Source organism: Taudactylus pleione, unplaced genomic scaffold (genome assembly GCF_031769625.1).
Source record: "Taudactylus pleione unplaced genomic scaffold, aTauple2 ptg000109l, whole genome shotgun sequence".
NCBI classification, from domain to species: domain Eukaryota; kingdom Metazoa; phylum Chordata; class Amphibia; order Anura; family Myobatrachidae; genus Taudactylus; species Taudactylus pleione.
Window position 1 is genome coordinate 2,670,214 of NW_028284511.1, and position 19,598 is coordinate 2,689,811.

A 19,598-nucleotide genomic window follows, 5' to 3' on the forward strand; every position below is an offset into this window, starting at 1 on the left:
CTTGGGGATTTGTGATATCTTCTTAGAACGCACAGTTCTTCGCTGTGCTATTGCCAGCTTAACTCGTTTGATTTTTTTAGTGGGAGGAGGGCTTCCATCGTCATGTGAAGCTGAACCACTAGTCATGAACATAGGGAAAGACCTTAGCCATTCCTTGCCACTCCGTGTCATAAATGGCATATTGGCAAGTTTACGTTTCTCTTCAGATGATTTAAATGTTTTTTTAAAGGTCATTTTCCTGAACTTTGTCATTTGGGATTGTATGTGCCCTCTACTATGACATTGGGCATTGGTCTTGGCAGACGACGTTGATGCAATGTTATCGTCTATGTCATGACTAGTGGCAGCAGCTTCAGCACTAGGAGGAAGTGGTTCTTGATCTTTCCCTATTTTATTTTTATTGGAGAAAGTTTGGTCCTCCATTTATGTTATATTGATATATACGTGCGGCTAAGGCGCACACAAACATAGAAAATATTTTTTTATTTTTGTTGGAGACTAGTGCACTTTGTGGGTTACACCACCCTTTAAGAAATGAGCCAGTCGGCCCTTGACTTATGGGACACAGGCGCACGCTTGGCGCTGCTCCTTTGTTGATGCACATGCAGCTACAGCCCACACAATTCACAAACACAGAAATTATTTTTTTATTTTCTTTGGAGTGCCATTTGGGGGTTACAGCACCCTTTAGCGGTCAATCCAACTGGCCCTTTATTTATGGGACACAGGCGCACGCTTGGGCACTACTTTGTTGATGCACATGCGGCTACTGCGCACACAATTCACAAACACAAAAAAATATATATTTTTATTTTGTTTGGAGTGCCCTTTGGGGGTTACAGCACCATTTAACGGACAAGCCAGCCGGCCTTTTACTTATGGGACACAGGCGCACGTTTGGCGCTGCTCCTTTGTTGATGCACGTGCAGCCACAGTGCACACAATTCACAAAAGAAGAAAATTTTTTTTTATTTTGTTTGGAGTGCCCATTGGGGGTTACAGAACCCTTTAGCAGTAAATCCAGCTGGCCCTTTATTTATGGGACACAGGCGCATGCTTGGCACTACTTTGTTGATGCACGTGCGGCTACTGCGCACACAATTCACAAACACAAAAAAAAAATTTTTTTTATTTTGTTTGGAGTGCCCTTTGGGGGTTACAGCACTTTTTAACAGACAAGCCAGCTGGCCTTTTACTTATGGGACACTGGCGCACGCTTGGCGCTGCTCCTTTGTTGATGCACGTGCAGCCACAGTGCACACAATTCACAAACACAGAAAAAATATTTTTTTCTTTCACTTGGGGGAGCACCCCTGAGGGACAGTGCACCTCCTGGACAACACTACAGCACCCCTTTAGGACTGGGACACTGCACAGGACTTTGGAGTGGACACAGCCCCTATGGACAACTGACTGCCAACACAGTCCAGCCAGCCCCTATGGACTTTGAAGGAGTGGACACAGCCCCTATGGACAACAGCAGCACAGCGCAGCACAGCACAGCACATCACAGCACAACACTACACTGCACTACACTACACTACACAGCCCAGCCAGCCCTAACTCCCACCCTCCCTTTTCACTGTCCACAGCCGAGTGAGAAAATGGCGCCGACGCGGGTACCTTATATAGGATCCAAAACCCGCGAGACCCGGAAGGCGGGATGATGACATTTTGCCTCGATTTCAGATCCGAGTCAGGCGGGAAAAGTCGAGCCTGACTCGGATCGGCCTCGGATCGGGGGGGCTCGGGGGGGCTCGGAGGGGTTCGGATTTCAGAAATCCTAACCCGCTCACCCCTAATTTTCAGCGATAAGTAAAAAAGCATTTTTTTAACTATTTCAAAGCTATTCTATTGTAAAATAAATTATAGACATAGCACATATTTATTTTGCAGCATCAACTAGAGACAATAATGAACAAAATGTGAAAATGGACTGACTTATGGGTCAATATTACATTTTACTGTATACAATTATTTGAAAAAATATTTCTCATTAATATTATGGAAACACTGCAACTGCTCCTCCTGGACCCACCTTGTGAATAAGAGGTAATTTGGGGACAGTTACCATAGGAATTAATAGTTAGTTCACGGGTATTCCCACCCTATGACCAATAATCTTAGGGATAGTTGTATTTGTGAAGGAGGAACCCCATTTTTTGGGGGGTTCCCCACTTTCCTAGGGATTCCAGCCCTGGGCTAACCAGTTTATGCCTGGTTACTGTTATGGCAGGGTAACCTCATGTTGCATGTCTCCCTGCTATAGCGTCAGCTCCCCAGTTGGTTCAGCCTCATGCTGATTATTGAAAAATAGGAGACACCCCATGCTGTTTTCCCCCCTTTTTTCAAAAGCCAGCTTAGGTTTAGAGGCCTATGGCTGGTTATTGATTTTATTTATGCATTTTTTTTTTTATTTAATCATTTATAAACATATAATTCTAACAAAGCCTGCACAGATCATAGTGTTTTGTGCAGTATTTCACACAAACTCAAAAAACACAAAAGACCTCTGGATTTCTATTATCATGTAGTATTAAAGCCTTTTTGCTGTTTTTTTGCAGTGTACTGGAGGGAAACTTTTTATTTTCTGTAGTCCAGAGTAAACCCCTCCCTTTACAAGCACTTGTGAAAAACCATTAAGCTGATACGAGCAACCACTATTATGTATCGCTTTTCTGAGAGACATGGATGGGACCAGCATTGGGTGGGTGTGCTGGTTCCTGTAGTGTTATTTGGAGGTTTCTGGAGTACCTCCTAGGTGAGTTGACTCTCCACTTAAATCTATTTATGTATGTGCTGTTGTCATTTGGTACAGCAGTATGCAATTATGACCTAGAGTGGGTGCTATTATTATGTAGCATTATGGACGCCGGTATGGAGGAGCCTTGACGCAGCCCGGTGCTTAACCATTTATTTGCAAATATATTCAACAAAGACCTCTGTATTTCTATTATCATGTAGTATTCAAGCCTTTTTGTTCTCTTCCATCCTGGCTGCCCACCAGGTTCCTGACGTTCATTCATTGCCATCAAGCAGCAACTAAACACTGTCATTCATGGTGAAGCAGTATAGCCATTACAATTTGACCCTTTTCAAAGTGGGATGTTAGGGATGTTAGGGACCCACCTCATGGGGTTCACCTTGACGTGGTGGATGCTTATTTTTAACATGGAGCGACAAATCGACACTTATGACTTTCATCTGCTTCACAGCAGCAGGTGATTGGAATTATCCCAATTAACCAATTATTCAATAAAGTTTTACCAATAAAAAGGACACCATTAGACAGAGATGCTATCTTTGACAAAGGGCACAAGCCTAAAATGTGTTGGAAGCCACAGACCATGCAATTACTTTGGGAATAATGTCATCATAACGCGCCACTGAGCAAAAGACCAAGACATTCACGGAGCGAACCTGCCAAGAACGACTAACTAGACACATACGGAGGGAAACAGTCAGCACACGGCGAATAACAGCAGATAAGGTAGGCAGATATAGGGATAGGTAGTTAATTCCAAATCTGCGGCTTTTCAAGCAAGGCCAGTACTGATACCATTGGAACACCTGTACTTACCAGCCCAGACTATATACACAATCAAAGGCTATTAACATTTTTATACTAACCTTTTTCCCTTTACAGGTAATGCATACTCTTCTTATTTTAATAATATTATTAGGTTTTAATTTTTTTATTTATATCTGATTGTTTTCATTTTTACTTTTTAATTTACATTTATTTTTATTATTTTTATTTATTTATTTTTTTGGGTCTAATTTATAGTCTTTTACATTTCACATCATTTACCTAGTTTTTTACAATTCCTTCATTTTTATTTCACACCAACACAAGCGCCCCTTTTTATATTTTTATTTACTTCATCTGTCAGTTGCTTTAGGTCACAGGTTCTCAAACTCGGTCCTCAGGACCCAAACAGTGCATGCTTTCCAGGTCTCCTCACAGAATCACAGATTAAATAATTAGCTCGACCTGTTGGGCTTTTAAAATGTGTCAGTGAGTAATGAATACACCTGTGCACCTGCTGGGTGACCTGCAAAATGTGACCTGTGTGGGGTCCTGGGGACCGAGTTTGAGAACCACTGCTTTAGGTTATGGGTGATTGAATCTCAGCATACTCCAAGATCATACAGAGACTGATGGCAGTACAGGGAAATGGAGGTGGATTATTTAGCTGAAAGCAGATAAAAAAGAATGATCGATTGATCAATCAATTAATTAAATAAATAAATTTTAAATTGAGACGTGGTTTTGCAGGAACTGAGAAGAGAAAAGGCAATAAAACAATACAAGTTTAATAGCCAAGCATTCCTTACAAGGATTGCAAGAGAAGCAGGCCATACTACCCCCCTTCCTCCCTCTTTCCTAAGAGGGTAACAAACCCCTGTAGTATATTTATGAGGTGTACCAGACAGTCTGTGTATGAGGGGAACTAGCTCAGAGGCCCAAGTGCTGTACAGGGTAATGGAGGTGGAGTATATAGTGGAAAGCAGATAAAAAAGAATGATCGATTGATCAATCAATTGATTAATTAAATAAATTAAAATTGTGAAATAGCCTTGCAGATCTATTTTGCAGGAACCTAGAAGAGAAAAGGCTTTAAAAGAATATAATTCCAAATGCCAAGGATTCCGGACAAGGATTGCAAGAGAAGCAGGCCATATTACCCCCTCCCTCCCTCCATCCTAATGTTGTACACACCCCTGTAGTACATTTATGAGATGCCCAAGAGAATATGAGTATGAGCAGAACTAGCTCAGAGGCTCAGGAGCAGTACAGTGAAATTAAGTATGTATGTACGCAGTGGAAGACAGAAAAAACAATTGATTGATCGAGTGATTGATTAATAAAATCAAAATAGCTATGTTACCTTGTATCTTATTTTTCATATCACCAAATAATACTAAATATGCTCCATAATTCTGTGAAAAAAGTTCTAGATTTTGTGAGGCACCACATTATTTTTGGTTAAAAATGTGTTGCAAATTAGTAATATAATGTTTGTCTATAAAAAATGACCATCACTAATGTCCTCAAATAGCTCATAATGAAAAGAAAAGTGGTGCAAGATTAATTTGTCCTTGGGTCCTCCCACCCACCCTTATGTTGTAAATAAACAATGCACTTCACCTACAGGTACTACCATTGTTGTGGCTGAAATGCTTGGTTTGTTTGGGCCCCCATAAAAATGAGCTACCTCTACAGTTGGAAGATGATATAATTATAATCCTCATCCTTACCCTCATCAGTGTTACTATCATCACACAATATTAACTAATCTCCACTGGAATCCATATTACTGTACTGTACTTTGACATAATTGGCAGGAAAGTTCTCCCTCATGGAATTGTAGTTAATTTTTATAAACATCATCTTTTCCACATTTTGAGGAAGTAGTCTCCTATGCCAACAAGGTTCCTGTCTGGCCAGTTTGAAAGAAATATATTACATATGGCTAAACTATGGGATCATGCATGGTTACCAAAATGTAGTGATCCAATTTCAAGATGTTGACAACCCTTTGATCCTGGCAAAGCGAATAAAGAACTTGATCTACAAGACCAAAAAACAAAATCACCTGAAAAAGGCTGAAAGTGTCTGAACTCTCATCATTAGTTACTGCTTTAAATGGTTTCAGTAGCTTGCATAAAACAGAAAGTATTCTCCACTGTGCTGGACTAAGGTACATTTCCCCTCCTCTCACTATGTCATAACTTGTTGTGTAGGTTTGGATCTCTTGTTGCTATTCCTCCATTCCCTGAAGCATATAAAGGGTGGAATTCAACTGGGTTACTACCTCTTGCTTCAGGTGGTGGAATGGCAAATTGAACTGTTCTTGTAGCTGCTGCAATCTTCTACATGCCATTGCTGAATGACGAACATGTCCAGAATTTTTTTGGGCCATATACAGCATCTCCTGCATGTACTTGTCTATTTTTTTTTAAATTCTGGACCACCAAGTTTATTGTGTGTTTAAAACTCACAATATTAGTTGCATTATTAGAAATTACAAATCCTGAGTACAGTCCAAGCGGATAAGCCATTTTGCTATGACATTTAGGAGTTTTTATAACAGGGTGACCTCAGTATACCATTGATACATAGAGTAGCCTGCCTTTGAATAAGCTTGCATTTTGTGTTAGATGCTGCTGCTGAAGTTGATTCACCCACCCAATGAGCTGTCACAATCATGTAATCTTTCATTTGACCAGTAACGCTTGTCAACATATCTGTATTTACAATGGCATTTTGAAGGGCAATAATTCATTTTTTTAACCAGTCTGTAGAGATGAGGTATTGCTGTTCTGGTAAAATAGAATAGCGATGCAAATTGGTAGCTGTCACGACCAGGGGTTCTCGGCATGCCGCCCGGCAGGTATTACCTGTGAAGATGCTATGGCGAGGGTCGTCTGGCGGTGGCGCTGGTATCTGGCTTGGTGCATTGGCTGCGCGTAGTCCTGTGTGGGCATACTGTCACTCTGGTCTTGTTAGGCCTGGTGGTGCTTCCGTTCCACTCTGGCATGGGCGCCGCCATCTTGCCTTCGGTCATGTGACCTAGTCGCACTATCCAGGTGTGTCACATGCTTTCTCTGGCCAGTCACAGTCCGGCACTGGGTATTTAAGGGAGTGCAGAGCTTCCTTTAATTGCCAGTGCAATGTGTTTCTCAGCGAGAGCTGAGAGAGAGACTTCTTGTGCTTTCACCTGTCTGTTGGATCATTGCCTAGCCTGTTTCACCCTGCCTGTTCAGCCCCACTGGATTATCCTGCCTCCTCCATTGCCTCTCCCTTGCCTGAGTACCTGTTTCAGCTGTTACTCTGCACCCTGCCTCCACTTGCCTCTTCCCTGCAAATTCACTTCAGCCTGCAAATCATTTCTGCATCACACAACCTGGATTACTGGACTCCTTTCTGTTTTCACTACCTGGACTTTTTTGCATTGCTTCACTACAGTTCCCCAAGTGCACTTTAGTGCTATACCCGGACTTTTTGTTTTGCCACATTCATGTCTGTTAAGCCACTCATTATAAAACTCCACATTTATTTTTAAATCAGCTTCAGTGTCTGCTCCTTTTACCACCCCGGGCCCACAACAAAACCAGAACCTCACAGTTTGCACTGGCCCCATGGACCCGGCCACGGGACAGGAGTCTGGAGCAGATTTATTCTGAGATCATTTGGAAAACCTGGAAACTATGCAGCATCAAATGGCTGAGTTTCTTCAAGAAATGTCTAAATGACAGGATAATCTGCAAACTTCTTTGTCTACCTCTAATGTAACTAAGGTTACTCCTACTCCCCCGCCCGACAATACCATTTACAGGGCATCCCCTCCGCTACACCTTCCGATGCCAAGTAAATTCTATGGCAATCCCAAGCTCACCCTACAGCCTGACAACTTTCCCACTGCTAGAACTAACGTGGCCTAACTGGTCTCTCTGTTGTCTGGTACAGCCTTAGATTGGGCTTCCCCACTCTGGGAGCGTTCAGATTCCCTGCTGGATAACTATACAGACTTCGTAACATCATACAGGAGGATTTTTGATGAACCTGGGCAAACTGTATGCCACTGAAACAAGAAAACCATCCTGTCAGCCAATATGTAGTACAGTTTCAGATTTTGGCATCAGAGCTCAAGTGGAATGAGGAAGCCCTCACCTCAGCTTTTTGGCATGGGCTTTCCGACCGACTGAAGGATGACTTGGTCACCAGTGACCTTCCTACTAATCTCAATGATATGATTTCTCTCTGTAACAAAATTGATCTATGCTTCAGAGAACGTCAGGTCATGAAGCAAAGAACTGACCATACTAAATCAGTCACTCTTCCTTCCCTTACAGATGAAGAGCCAATGCAGGTGAATCATACCCATCTCTCCAGAGAGGAATGACAGAGAAGAATATCAAAAAAACCTCTGCCTATACTGTGGAGAACCGGGTCACCTGGTGGCCTCCTGTACCCGCAAGCCAGGAAACGTCCGCTCCTAACTGACCCTGGGGACATCAAGTTAGGAGTAATTAGTCCATCCCCAACTTCTAAAGACTTTTTCCTGATCTTGGCCTTAGATGTCAAGCCTGAGCCTGCCTTTGTCACTGCTCTACTAGATTCTGGAGCAGCCGGAAATGTTATGACCTCCAGTCTTGTGGATAAATTATGAATTCCCTGTTCTACCCTGGATCATTCAATCTCGCTGACTTCTGTAGATGGACGTCCTCTGGCTAACAGAGTTGTCACCAAAGAAACTCAGCCAGTGCTGGTCCGCATTGGAGCACTCCATTCTGAGCATCTAAAGTTTCTCGTGATTCCTGAGGCTTCCCAAGAAGTCATTCTAGGGTTGCCCTGGTTGCGTCTGCACAATTCCAGGATTGACTGGTGCTCTATGCAAATTCTTTCCTGGGGAGTCGAGTGTCAAAAATCCTGTCTTCCCAAGATACGACCTGTGAGGAAAGCAGTCTCGTTAGTGCCTCCAGCTATCCCCAAGGAGTATCAACTGTTTGCTGAAGTCTTTTCAGAACAACAAGCTAATGTCTTACCTCCTCACAGGGAATGGGATTGTCCCATCGATTTGTCACCTGATAAGATGCCTCCTCGAGGTCGCACCTATCCTCTATCCATGCCATAGACCAAAGCAATGTCCGAATACATCCAGGAGAATTTAGAGAAAGGGTTTATTCATCCTTCTACGTCCCCTGCTGGTGCTGGATTCTTTTTCATTGGGAAGAAGGATGGTGGGTTAAGACCATGTATAGATTATCGAGGCCTTAATGATATAACAGTCAAGAATCGATACCTTCTTCCATTGATTACAGAGCTATTTGACAGGGTCAAGGGATCCACCATTTTCTGTAAATTAGATTTACGAGGGGCTTATAACCTTATACGTATCCGTGCAGGAGATGAGTGGAAAACCGCTTTTAATACCAGAGATGGACACTTTAAATATCTTGTGATGCCCTTCGGCTTATGCAATGCCCTTGCTGTATTTCAAGGCTTTGTCAACAAATTTTCCAGGATTTGTTGTATGTCTCCATAGTCGTTTTTTTGGATGATATACTGATTTTTTCCTCTTCTCTAGAGGAGCATCATAAACATGTGAAAGAAGTGCTGTCTCGTTTAAGAAGAAATCATCTCTATTGTAAGCTGGAAAAATGTGTCTTCAGTGTACCCAATGTGCCATTCCAGTCTGGAAATGGACCCCAAAAAGGTTCAGGCGATTCTAGATTGGTCCCGACCCCAGACATTGAAAGCCATCCAGAGACTGCTTGGATTGGCTAATTACTATAGACATTTTATCAAAGGATTTTCATCTCTGGTGGCCCCCATCACAGCATTGACTCGTAAAGGCACTAATGCTACACTATGGACTCCTGAGGCTGAGACAGCCTTCCAGCTCTTGAAACAAGCCTTCATCATGGCTCCAGCATTAAGACAACCAGATGTGGATAGACCTTTTCTGTTGGAGGTAGATGCACCATCGGAGGCAGTGGGAGCAGTTTTATCTCAACGGTATGAGGATAACCGAGTTCACCCTTGTGGCTTTTTCTCCAAAACATTTTCTCCTGCTGAAAGGAACTATGCTATTGGAGAACAAGAACTTTTGGCAGTTAAGCTGGCACTTAAAGAGTGGCAATACCTTTTGGAAGGGGCTATATTCCTTTCACTGTCTTCACCGACCATAGAAACCTCCTCTTCCTCAAAAATATCCAGTGCATAAGTCCTCGTCTGGCATGGTGGGCAATATTCTTCGTCCAATTCCATTTTACTCTGACTTTTCACTCCGGAGCTCTCAATCAGAAAGCAGATGCTCTGTCTGGATCATTTTCCTGTGACAATACTGAAGTTTCTCACTTTACCGCTGTGCTGGAATCCAGGGTGTTTGCCACCATACAGTTACAGCCTCCTACTGGGGAAACCTTTGTGGCCCTGGAGTAAATGAAGCAGCTGCTCATGTGGGCTCACTCCTCATGCTTCGCAGGTCATTCTGGTACACGGAAGACCCTGTAACTTTTGAAAAGGTCCTATTGGTGGCCCTTGATGAAGACTGACATATTGAAGTTTATCTCTTCATGTATCCCATGTGCCCAACACAAATCCTCAAGTCAAGTCCCCGCCGGTGAATTGTTACCCCTACCTATTCCATCACGTCCATGGACGCACCTCTCCATGGACTTTGTAACGGACCTGCCAAGTTCTGGGGGCTACACCACCATCTGGGTTGTGGTGGATCGAATTTCAAAGATGGTCCATTACGTTCCTCTAAAGAAATTACCCACAGCTTCTGATTTAGCCCATCTGTTTGTCCAGCATATATTCCGCCTGCAGGGACTTCCTGCAGAAATAGTCTCAGACCGTGGTGCTCAATTTGTGTCAAAGTTTTGGAGAACCTTATGCTCCATTCTGCATATAAAACTCAATTTTCCCACAGCCTACTACCACAGAGTAATGGATCCACAGAAAGAGTCAACCAGGACCTTGAGACTTTTCTAAGAATATTCATGTCTTCGTCCCAAGACAATTGGTCTGAGTTACTGTCCTGGGCAAGATTTGCGCACAATGCCTCATATCATTCCTCTATGAATCAAACTCAGTTCCAGGTAGTTTACGGGCTTCAATCTCGAATTCCTGAGTTCCGAAGCCTACCAGCTTTTGATGTTCCAGCTGTGGAGGATACAGTAGAGAGATTTGCATCCATTTGGGCTCAAGTGTGCACTAATTTGGAGAAGATGTCCTGTCGCTACAAACTACAAGCAGGCAGGAGGCACAGGAAGGTACCCTGCATGAAAGTTGGAGACCAGGTTTGGTTGTCCACCCGGAACCTACGCCTCAGAGTCCCGTCCATGAAGTTTGCCCCATGTTACATTGGACCCTTCTCCATCACAGAAGTCATCAGTCATGTGGCTAATCGCCTTCAACTCTCCTCTTACTTAAGAGTTCCAAACTCTTTTCATGTCTCCCTTCTCAAGCCTCTGATTCTGAACAAATTTGTCAAGGTTCTTCCTGTTTCACCTCATATCCAGACTGAAAGAGGAGTGGAGTTCGAGGTCTCTCAGGTCCTGGATTCTCGTGTCCTCAGAGGCCGTCTGCAGCACCTCCTAGATTGGAAGGGTTACGGCCCGGAAGAACAATGCTGGACCGATGCCCGGGACATTCATGCTCCCGTACTCATCAGGAAATTTAATTCAGCATATCCTGAGAAGCCTGGTGAGTGTCCTGAGGCCACCCATAAGGGGGGGGCTACTGTCATGACCAGGGGTTTTCGGCATGCCACCCGGCAGGTATTACCTTTGAGGATACTATGGCAAGGGGCGTTTGGTGGTGGTGCTGGTAACTGGCCGGGTGCATTGGCTGCGCGTAGTCCTGTGTGGGCATACTGTCACTCTGGTCTGGTTAGGCCTGGTGGTGCTTCTGTTCCACTCTGGCATGGGCGCCGCCATCTTGCCTCCGGTCATGTGACCTAGTCGCCCTATCCTGGTGTGTCACATGCTCTCTCTGGCCAGTCACAGTCCAGCACTGGGTATTTAAGAGAGTGCAGAGCTTCCTTTCATTGCCAGTGCAATGTGTTTCTCAGCAAGAGCTGAGAGAGAGACTTCCTGTACTTTCACCTGTCTGCTGGGATCATTGCCTAGCCTGCTTCACCCTGCCTGTTCCAGCCCAGTGGATTCTCCTGCCTCCTCCATTGCCTCTCCCTTGCCTGAGTACCTGTTTCAGCTGTTACCCTGCACCCTGCCTCCACTTGCCTCTTCCCTGCAAATTCACTTCAGCTTCCAAATTCACTTCAGCTTGCAAATTCACTTCAGCCTGCAAATCATTTCTGCCTCACAAAACCTGGATTACTGGACTACTTTCTGTTATCACTACCTGGACCTTTTCCCATTGCTTCACTACAGTTCCCCAAGTGCACTTTAGTGCTATACCCGGACTTTTTGTTTTGTCACATTCATGTCTGTTAAGCCACTCATTAAAAACTCCACGTTTATTTTTAAATCAGCTTCAGTGTCTGCTCCTTTTACCACCCCGGGCCCACAACATAACCAGAACCTCACAGTAGCAGGGAAACAGCACTCTCTACAACAACATGCATTGATGGTGGATATTGGACGTAGATCTAATGCAAGCATAGCCATGATGACATTAGTGGTCCACTGTACAACTGGATGGCAGCTTTCATACTTGCTTCCTCTTGCAAAGGATTATTTCACAGTCAATTAATTTCTGAAACTACTAGATTTCTTGGTCTTCTTCTGGAATGAAGAGTCATCCCCAGCAGAAGCAGCAGCCCTAGCACATAAGGATTCTTAAGGGGAATCCTGGGTAGGAGAGGAGTCAGTTAGCCTTTGAAGATTGGTTGCTGGAGGACTATATGGAAAAGATTTCTGGACTGCACAACCTGACTATATATGTAATGGGAGGTGCTACCTGATGAGACTAATTGCAGGCACAGAAACAGACAAATCTCAGGTGCACACTCCAAATTATTAATAATATATATAAATGCAATAAAATTTTGCAATCAATAGAGGTTTTTAGCATAATCATGGCCAAGGTTATGGGCCTACCCACCATAAGAAAAGTGCAGTGAAAAGAGATAGTTAGGAGCTGCTCCTAACTATCTCTTTTCACTGCACTTTTCTTACTATGGTGGTGCCCTGGGGCAGCTTAGCTAGAGCGGTTTTGGGGGGTCCTGCGCTCTGGATTTGAACCTTAGTATGTTAGGGACCTACCCGAAAGAGGTTACCTGGATATGGTGGGTAGGCCCATAACCTTGGCCATGATTATGCTAAAAACCTCTATTGATTGCAAAATTTTATTGCATTTATATATATTATTAATAATTTGGAGTGTGCACCTGAGATTTGTCTGTTTCTGTGCCTGCTGGAGGACTACCTCTGATCATTATTGAAGAGATTGATTTTGAAAGTGTTGGTGGTGGATATAGCATGTGCTGGGATCCAGCTAAGAGCTTGGAACTAACAGATGCTGAACTACTTTTATTTACCAGTATTTCCAAGCACTTTGATTGAACTTGCTGCAAATTATTTAACAGAGAGGAGGTTACTATATAGTTAACATCCCTACCTCTACATACCTTGGCTTCACAAACAGTACAGATGGCTTGACAAATGTCAGGATTTAGGTAGAAATAATTCTATACAAACATTTTTTTCTGTTTTCTTTTTTTTTTACCCAGGCATAGTAATTGTCTTCTTTTTATCAAGGGCATGAACTGCTCACACTGGTGGATGACTTACACAAACAACATCTTCCTTAGCATCAGATACACAAATATCCCCCTCATCCTGTTGAAAATTCAAAGTAGCATCCTCAATTTCCATTTCACCATCTTTACTTGCGCTACTATTCCCCACATTTGCAGAAGGTTCAAACATTATTGAAAAAAGTCTTCTCTACAAGTACAGTAATGTCACAATCACACACAGCACTTGTGGACACAATTAGACTCACCTCAGGGATTAATGACATTTCTGAACACTAGGGTGGGTTGAAAAAAAAAAAGTTCCTGCATCCATTGCGAGGGTCAAAAAAAATTGTGGGACCACATGAGAAGATTATTGCAGTTTAGTTTTTCAAAATTGGATAATATGTTAGTTTGCCAACTGGCACCTAAAGATTTCCTAATTACGCCTTATAGGCATGCCCAGAGAACACCACCGCAAAGTGCTCTGGCAGTACTGATAGAGGTATACTGTGGTATACTGTGTTGTTGTTGTCCAGCCTGTCTCCAGCAGCAGTCACTGAGTGACTCGGTGGGATCAAAAGCTTGCCAATTGCCTGCTGCTTCCCTGCTCATTATGCTAAGGCTGTGCTAGTAGAGCTGCAGCAGTGCAGGGGAGGGTGGCAAGCTGTGCTCTGATTGGTTATCACTATATCAGTGAGCCAATCAGTGCTAGCAATGTGTCTGGTTGCTTAGCAGCAGCCTAGAGAGGGGAGGTTTCACTGAGGCTGACTGATTCCCAGAGACTGCCTCCAAAGAGTACAAAATACCCTTGATGCAAATACACAGCAGCCAGAAAGGAGCCAGGTCAAGTGCACCTCCATCTTAAAATTTGAGGGTATTTCAAGTACCTGAAATCAATTTAAAGGCATCAAAATACTACCAGCTCATAAACTGGGAAAAAGGTAAATGTCACAGAGCCTCCAGCTCTCCGCAATATACCCTCATATGTACTCAACCAAATGTGCACGGATGGAGTAAATCCTCTTTCTGCATTCACATCACACACCCAAACTGTGGAAAGAATTGTCAAATTAGTGACTGAGGCTTCGGAAAAATGCTGTGATGAGGTGAGCCGGGATGGTTTAATTAGGTCTACTCTCCGGTCACATGCAGTAATGCCAACGTTTGATTCAAAAAAAGATTACAAGCCACTAGAACAGTGAGCAGTGATCGGCTGAGCATGTTATAATGCGACTGGTGGGACTTGAGCTGCAGCAACTCCACATGGCGTTTCCTGGGTTGTTGCATATATTTTTTCACAACAAGCTGAGAGCTGCAGGCATAGGGCTAGATACCCTACTACTGCATTTTAGATGATACGGCTATGTTGAGCACAATTACTAAATGATACTATATGGTGAACAAAGCATGTATTACGAGTCAAAACTATTGTATTCTGCTACTTCACAACAAACAGTATGAAAAAAAGCACTGCCAAACCATTTTTTGTAGTGGTGTTCTGTGGGCATGCCTATAGGGCGTAAATACGAAATCTTTAGGCACCGGTTGGCCGGCTAAGATATTATCTGATTTTGCTAAACTAAACGGCAAGCATCTGAAATGGTCCCACACTTTTTTTTACCACTTTTTAACCCACCCTATTGAACACTCAGTTTGTTCTATAGCCTCAGTAATTTTTTCTGCACAGATTTGGCTGTTTTACATTTGGCACCTCTTCTAGACTCAGCATGAGAAACTGTTGCATCATCATGAGAGGTAACAGAAGAAGATATCTGATTGTGTTTGGCCCCAGCTTCCACAATACGCATTATAGTGCATGAAGTACTGTAGCAGGCCAACACTTGCAAATAAAGGCCATGTCCTGAGCATTTCGTTGTCACTGTGTGTGGTGTATGGCATGTTGTCAATTTTATGTTTTTCGGCAATAAACTTTCCCTTCAATATTAGAGGTGATATTTTTTCTTTAACAATGTGAAATATCGCTTTAATTTCATCTGCCCTGTCTTCAACCTTCTTTGCCCTTGACCACCAGCTTTAGGGCCATATTCAATTAGGCTGCGATTTAGCCGGAATCGGCGATAATTTATAGCCGATGACGTCATTTTCGCATGTTTGAATTATCCCCGTATTCAATTTCAAAGACTTTTCGCCTGTGCGAAAAGCCTTAGGAAAAAACAGGGATAAGTTTTCACCATGTTTTACATGGCGAAAAAAAGTGCAGAATTGTGGTTTAGGGGTGCAGTCTTCAAAAGAATAGCCTGCACCACTGGGAATAGCCCCTAAATATAAAAAAAATAAAATAGGGACACCCCCCAAAAAATTATTTCAAATTTTGGGTAAAAAAAAAATGTTGGGAATAAGTTTTTAAATAACAAAATTAATTCAGGGGGGGTTCCCAAGTATGCGGCAGGTGTTTAAAAGAATGCAGGTGGTAGCAGCAGGTGCATTTTTGAGCACTGTAGGGACTTAAAAATATGCTTGAACCCATTTTCATGTACCCCAAATTTGATTGGCATAGTTATTTTTTGCCCCCAAAAAACCTAAGTGCTATTCTTCATCACTTCTTCAAAGTCGGGAAAAAACACATGCAGTGGCTTTTTAAAAACCCTAATTACCTTTTGCAGGAAAAACTGTGGTACCCACAGTGATCCCCCATGTCTAGACATTTTTAGGGGGATCCTAGGATGAATTCCCAAAAATTCCCTATTTTTCCTGATACTTACCTTTCCGCCGGGTCCCGTATTCGCTGCTTTCTAAGTCCAGCATGGACTTTTTGCTTCCAAATTGAATATGGCCCTTAGTTGATGTTGAAGTACTTGCATGACTGGCAGAAGCTGCAGCCCTAGTACTGGGTTGCTGCTCCCGCTCTTCTATCGACTGATCTATATTGACTCACAGTGCTTCATGTAATACTGGCAGAGCACCTATTGAACTTTTTTTAACAAAGAGCTTGAACCTGAACACACAAAAGGTTTATTAATTCTTTTTTTTCAATGATTTGTGACTCACATCGCCTTTAGTAATTGTGGAACACCTATTGAATGTTATTTTTTAACACAGTGTCTGAACCTGAACACAGAAGTATATTTATTTTTAGTTATAAGTTAACACACTGTGACTCAAAGCTCTTCTAGTAATGGTGGCATGGCGCATAATGAATGTTATTTTTTAACACAGTGTTTGCACCTGAACACAGTTTGATTAATATTTTTTTCTTTCAAACAACACATGGCAACTCACAGCGGCACGGCACATAATAAACGTTATTTTTTTAACGCAATGCCTGAAACTGAACACACACAATTAATATAATTTTTTTTTTTACAACACACTGTGATTCACAGCGCTTCTAGTAATGGTGGCATGGAACCTACTAAATGTTATTTTTTAACACAGCATTTGAACACACACTTTTTAGTAATTTATTTTTTTTAACGACATACTGCGACTCATAGCGCTTCTAGTAATGGTGACACAATGTAGTGGAAAGAGTTGCCCATCACGTAGCTTTCTGATTGGTAGTGTTTCTCTAGAGTTTCCAGTATTATATTTTGTGAGGGTTTACCTCCGACCTTAGTTTAGTTGATAGTGGCCTCTATTAAACTATCCCATATTTACTCATATATTCAATTACAATATATAAAACCACAGCATATTGATTGTTGCTTATTACATGTACAGGAATACAAGTTATATACAGTACTAGTTATAATACTAGTAATAATTTCTAGAGATCAGCTGTTCGGTTTTGGCTCGGATTTTCCAGCCAAGTTCAGATCACAAAAAAGCAAAACATCATCTTTCACAAACATTTCTGCTGAGATGTCCATGAAATATAATGTTTTGCCTATTCTGAGAACGAATCAAAACAGAATAAAGCAATCAGCGCTCATAGATGGGGAGATGTTAGTCTACCACTAGCAGCTCTCTCTGGAAGTATCCCCACTTCCTAAACAGATATAAACAATAATAAGATAAAGCGCTCTGTGGTAATAGATCTAATATATAAATAGCAACAAGATCTTGAATAAACTAGCTGTAGTCCAGTCTCTTAAATATGTAGGTATTCGATACAAAACTGGTTAGCAAAAACTTGAGGCTGTGTGTTCAGAACTGGATTAATTTGGTACGAGATGTCGTAGAACTATATGGCTCTGTACATATATATATATATACCGCAGTCTGATCTTATTACCAAGCTGGTGGGCAATAACTTGAGGCTGGGTTTTCAGGACTAAAACCTTATAAGTCTGAGATTCTGGTGTGGCATAAATACCACTGATGGTATGATTAAAGTGTGTCTCTCCAATAAAATGTGACACAACAATCAACAAATAACATGCATTTCAGGTGGGCAAAAACTGTCGGCAGGATATTCAGAAATATAATATACTGATTGCAAATAGGCAAAAACTGTAGGCTGGTTGTTGCATGTAATATAAACCATAACCAGGATACATTTAAAGCGTGACCTCTTCTCCTCCACTGCTCTCTCCACCTCAGGAAAGGAACGTAGTATCAGAGAGACATGCGCCACTAGAATTGCAGTTGCTTTAGGTGTGGAAAGTTTGCTTACCTGACCATGAAGTCTGCTGGTCCTGTGTCAATATGTGTCCGCAATCACTGTGTGTGAGTGTGCAGGGGGAGGTTGTAGTACTATAAATGACTGACCATCAAATAATACAACACTGTTTTATTCAACAGTATTGGGATAATACAGAATAACAAAATAGCAAAATACCCTTCAAACAGGGATTGAAATTAAAAGTACAAATATGCTGATATAAGTGTCCCAACGCGTTTCATCTCTTATAGAGACTTTATCAAGGGCAATTGATGTTCTCAGTGTGTGATACATCTTATATAGGCAGCCTCCTTGATTACCAGTCCCCATGTGTAATGGTGCCGCACTTCCGGATAGTCACTTCCGGGTCACGCGCGCCACGTGTATGGGGGCGGAAGTCGTGTAGGACTGCTCCAAGCGTCTAGTCTGAATATCAGGTGATGTAACCACACAAGCGGCAGCATAGCTCACTGCATCGCCCTCCGATTGCACACATCAGAGGCAACATAGAAGCCTGGCTTCTATGTCCTCAAATATGGCGGCGGCCATTTTTGGTTGGGTTTATATCTGGATACACAATAATAAGGATGAATAGGACATCCGTATAACATGAAAGGATAATATTTACATACTATAATTGATTTGGGCATTAATAATCATGTAGGATATAAACATTAAGGGATAAATTCACAAGAAAAATTCTATATATTAATGATAATTGATTAATGGTTCTATTTAACTGTAGATCACTTAGGTGATAGGTGTATTTTAGGAGTATTCATCTAATTTATTTAGGGGTCTATGTTAAGGCCCTCAGGGTGCAGCATCTGCAGATTAAATATCCATCTGCTCTCTTTACGGTTGATGACCTCTATTTTATTGCCACCCCTCCAGTTATAGGTGACCTTGTCAATCCCCGTGAACATCAAACCTTTGGGATCGCAACTATGGGTAATCCTAAAATGTTCTGAAACACTGTGGTTCTCAAATCCCTTTTGAATATTCCGACAGTGTTCATAAATCCTTTGTCTAAGGGTTCTTATGGTACGTCCCACATATTGTAACCCACATGGGCATTCAAGTTAATATACTAGGTTATCACTATCACATGATAGTGTACTTCTAATCCTATACTCCTTGTTAGTTTGGTTGGATTTTATAACACTTATGGGTCTCGTGCTTGTGTACCCCAATGACGTGCAATTGGAGCACCTTCCACAATGATAGAATCCCTCTCCAACATTCCTCCCATCGATAGTCTTCTGTCTTATATTGTGGGTAGTATCTCGGAGATGGTTATGTACTATTTTTTGTTTTATATCTGGAGCTTTCCGAAGCACCACATTTGGTTTAACTTGAATTACATTTTTTAGGTTTTCGTCCAAGCCCAAAATATGCCAATGTTTTTTAAGTATACTCTATACTTTATTGGAGGCACCTGAATAGTTGGTCACGAAATATACTTTCTCATGTTGTTCAATAGTATCTACTGGTTCCGTTTTTGAATATTTTAGCAATGTCTCTCTCGGTCTCATTTCCAATTCCCTATAAGCTCCTTCCACTAGCTCCATATTGTATTTTTTCTCTTTAAATTTTTGTTTTAAATCAAAACCTTGTTCTGTATAATCCTCTAATTTGGTGCAATTGCGTCTCAGGCGTGTGAACTGGCCCTTGGGGATCCCTTTATCCAACTCGGATGGTGGTTGCTTTGTGCCAGTATATAGCTATTTACATCTACAGCCTTATGGTGTGTCTTAGTGTGCAGTTTGTTATCTTGAACAAAAATCTAAAAATCTAGGAAAACGGTCCTATTCTTA